The sequence below is a fragment of the Pristiophorus japonicus genome, chromosome 4 (assembly GCF_044704955.1).
Source record: "Pristiophorus japonicus isolate sPriJap1 chromosome 4, sPriJap1.hap1, whole genome shotgun sequence".
NCBI lineage: Eukaryota > Metazoa > Chordata > Chondrichthyes > Pristiophoridae > Pristiophorus > Pristiophorus japonicus.
In genome coordinates this window covers 11,431,684-11,436,076 of record NC_091980.1, presented here as the reverse complement: position 1 = coordinate 11,436,076, position 4,393 = coordinate 11,431,684, and the positions used below count along the sequence as shown (strand labels likewise).

The following is a 4,393-nucleotide window of genomic DNA, read 5'->3' as shown; positions in this document are numbered from 1 at the left end:
ACTGTGAGGAACCACATTATTCCCAATGCATACATTATACCGACTTAAAATCAATACAATTGAAAAATTAGCTAATATTAGTAATTGCCCGTCTGTGAAGATTTTAGTTGCACGCTTGTAATTCTACTTGATCGCTGTATTATAATTATTTTTGATGCAGTCCAACTTTAAGAGGGATTGCTACAGTTATTCTGTGTCACTGACTATCAATAAGGAGCTGAGAGCTGTGAGAGATCTACACTCTCCTCCGGTTGGAAAACACAGTACAGCGCCGAAGAGAGAGCGAGAGAGATAGACTGTTCCTGCGTAGTGCTGTGCGGCCGTGTTCAAAAAAAAGAGAGCTGATTGATTCAATACTTCTCGTTTCAGCTTTAGTATAGAGGTACACGATCAGTTGCAGTTTGGTAGCAGAGATCATTACTATTACAGGTTGACAGAAATTTAGAAATTTTACAACAAAATGCACAGCAGAACAATGATGAATACACTGATGAATGTGATGAGCTTCGTTTTCCTGCTCTGTGTGTCGGACCTGGTTTCGGGACAGATTCATTATTCGATTCCTGAGGAAATGCAGCACGCGGCCTTTGTGTGGAATATCGCCGAGGATTTAAAACTAAACTTTCGGGAATTATCGGCTCGCAAGTTTCGGCTTGTCTCCGATGAGAAGCAACAATACATGGAGGTAAATATGGAGAATGGGATTTTATTTGTTAATGAAAGAATCGACAGAGAACAGATTTGTCGACAATGCTCTATGTGCTCCCTTTCTTTTCAAATAGCGCTCGATAATCCACTGGAAATGCATCGCCTTGCAGTGGAGATACTAGATGTAAATGTTAAGTTACCTAATTTTTCAAAGGATGAATTTGCTTTACGGATTATTGAGGTAGGTGGGCCAGGGGCGTAGTTCCCTCTCGAGAGCGCGCACGACGCGGATGTAGGTACAAATACTATCAGCAATTACCAGATCAGTCCAAACGAACACTTCAGCCTCAAAATACAGACATGAAGCGATGGGAGCAAAGTTGATGGGTCATTAATAGAGAAACCATTGGACCGCGAACAACAGTCAACATATCATCTTTTACTGACGGCCTTTGACGATGGTATTCCCTAGAGATCAGGCATTGCTCAGATTCTCATCACTTTTATGGATGCCAATGATAACGCACCTGTATTTGCTCATGAAATATATAGGACTAATGTAAAAGAAAACGCCCCCAAAGGCACATTAGTAACAACGATCAAAGCTGCTGATTTCAATGAACGTACAAATGCTGAGCTGTCATATTCTTTCTCCAATCACACGTCGCAAAGGGCTCGGGAGTTGTTCAGATTGGATCCTGGATCTGGAGAGATCAGGGTTGATGGAGTATTGGATTTTGAAGAAAAAATATTCATGAGCTGGATGTAGAAGCTGGGAATAAAGGTTCATATGCAATGACAGGACATGCCACAATTATGGTCAAACTAATTGATGTGAATCATAATATCCCGGAGATAGATGTGATGTCGGTATCCAGTACCATCTCAGAAGATGCGAATCGTGGGATCGTTATAGCAGTAATCAGTGTAAAGGATCCAGATATTGGTGAGAACGGGCAAGTACATTGTAAAATTGAGATGAATATTCCATTTAAGCTTTGGAAGACTTCGAGCAACAGCTATAACTTGGTTACAATTGATATTTTGGATCGTGCAACGAACCCACTCTACAACATATCTATTTCATGCTGGGACACAGGATCACCTCCTCTTGAAACAGGTCAAATGATATCGGGATCTGTTTCTGATGTAAATTACAATGCGCCGAAGTTCATACAGTCATCATATATTTTGTTTCTGATGGAAAATAACACACCTAGTGCATTTATATTTGCTGTTACCGCTTTGGATCCAGATTTGGATCAGAATGGCGAAGTTTCTTATTTAATGCTAGAAATTCAGTTACAAGCTGTATCTATGTCATCTAATATTTCAATTAACTCGAAGAATGGGAGTATTTGCGAGCTGCGATCCTTTGACTATGAACAACTGAAGAATTTGCAGATCAAAGTTCAAGCTCAGGATACAGGATCTCTCCCACTGAGCAGCACTGCCATCATGAATGTTGTCATCTTGGACCAAAATGAGAATGCTCCGGTTATTGTTTCACCTTTAACGTGGAACAGTTCAGCATCAGTGGAAATTCTCCGCCAGTGTCGATATCAAGAGGAATTGTTCACCAAGGTAACCGCAACTGACGCCGACTCTGGCCAGAACACTCGGCTTTCTTTTCAAATTTTGGAGGCCACTGATGCCAGTCTGTTTACAGTGGGGTTTCACTCTGGAGAAATCAGAACAATCCGAAGTTTTAAAGGCCAAGACGCCAGCACACAAAGAGTGGTCATCATGGTGAAGTACAATGGGCAGCCGAACTTCTCAAGCACGGACACAATCTTCTTTGCAGTCTCGGCCAATGTTACTGAAAACTCGCCATGTGAAGTCACCAACCCAGAAATCCTGAGCAATTTTCCGACATGAATCTTTACGTAATCATCATTTTGGTTCAATGTCCTGTATATTTCTTGCAACTATCATTTTTCTGTTTGTGCTGAAGTGCAAACAGGACAGTATTGTCAATCATTACAACTCCTCAAGTTGTTGCTGCAGGATGAGAAATTCGAACAATGCTTTCAACCGGAGTGTTGCCCCAAATGAATATTTAAATTATACTGGAGATGGTCAGCCACTTCCCATTTCCGAAACGTATCACTACGCTGTCTGCTTATCTCCAGAATCACCCAAAAGTGATTTCTTGTTCCTAAAGCCTTGCGAAGCACCCTTGCCTCTCAAAGATTTGAATGTTTATGACAGTCGCGTGAGAACATGATAATTGTAAATTTTACAATGTAGGTATATTGCGAGTAATTGATTTATTGTGCACAGCAATTAAAATGTTCCTATATGCATACAACCCACCAAGTTATGTCTAGATAACATTAGTGATGCCTAGTGGCTCTATGCCTGTCTTTTGAGCGTCCTCAGTAGAACAAATTATATTACCGGTGGCATAAATACTTTGCTATTTTTTAATTTTAATTTCTGTTTTGCTCCAAGAACCAGAAGTGTTCCCCTTCACAAAGCTAATTTTTTTCTTTTAAAAAGCGATGTTCCATTAAAATAGTTATTTTCAGATTTGAAGGTGGGGAGAAGATTTCAGTTTTTACAATAAATATCACCCGGTTAATAAATTCTTCTTGGATGATTTAAATTGGTGTTGTCTGCAATAGTTTGAAGTAAAAATTATGGATTAAATTTATCGTGATTTTTTAACCTGACGCTACATAATTTCTTGGGCGTTTGCTGAAGTCAATCTTTAAAGAAGTATGATTAATGAAGCGACTTGTATGCAACATGAGCAAATTCTATCTGCTAAGCACGATGTCTTTTTGAGAGGTCGTACAAATTCAGTAACTTTCTGGAGGCGTTTGCACAAATTATGTTGAAATACTTTTCTATTATACATCGCCTTGCTTGACGAACTATCGTAACCAACCTTACCAATTTTGAAACATTGTCTCGTCAGTTATGGAAAACGATTAAGCGAACATATACAGTCATTTGACGTTACTGGTGGAATTTGAATAAAATAGCATTTCAATTTGATTACAAATGTGTAATTATCAAGGGTTCTCATATCATGTTAATTATATATATCGGAAAAATCCACGGTGTGAGTAGGCAAGTCAAGCAATGGTACTAATTTATACCCAACTTAATCTCGAAATGCTCTTCGGAACTCGTGCAAGCTGTTTACATGATCTTCAGCTTGAAGCCCTAGAGAACGGATGGCACCGCACCCTAACTTTCGATCTGTCAAATCCCAAGCAACTCATTCTTTCATTCATTCTCAGTATGTTGTTTCATTTGGTATCAGTTGACTTGTCTTGTTTAAAGTTTTGGGGCTTGAAGCTTTTTAAACAGCCTTCAGACTTTTTGCCCCATTGATTGACAAATCTGAATTATAACAGCATGTTAGTATTAGCATTTTGGTTATAAACAAAATAATGAGAATGTGCAAAAAAACTTCATATTGGACCCAGGGGCTCAATGGTAGGCACATATGATGCACAATAAAAACAAGAATGTCGTCTCCCCTAAAGGATGAACATAATATGGCATTGTGCAGCATCAAGAACAATTTTGCTAGAAAGAGACAATAAAAAAACTTAGGAACCCTTGGAAAATATTACCATGCGTAACATATAATCTAATATTACTATATTTTGTTGCAAATTGCAAATAGGTATCATCACACAGACATGATATAAGCATATTGGGAGGATGATAATTATTTGAAGATGGAAAAATGTCACAGAACATTCCCATTTAGTTTTGTCGTTAATTA

The 4,393-nt window shown here is 38.7% G+C and overlaps 1 pseudogene; it reads left to right on the top strand.

Moving 5' to 3' along the window:
• Positions 1-475: 475 nt before the first annotated feature.
• LOC139261956 (protocadherin-10-like) lies at positions 476-2,875 on the top strand (annotated as a pseudogene).
• The last annotated feature ends 1,518 nt before the right edge of the window (positions 2,876-4,393 follow it).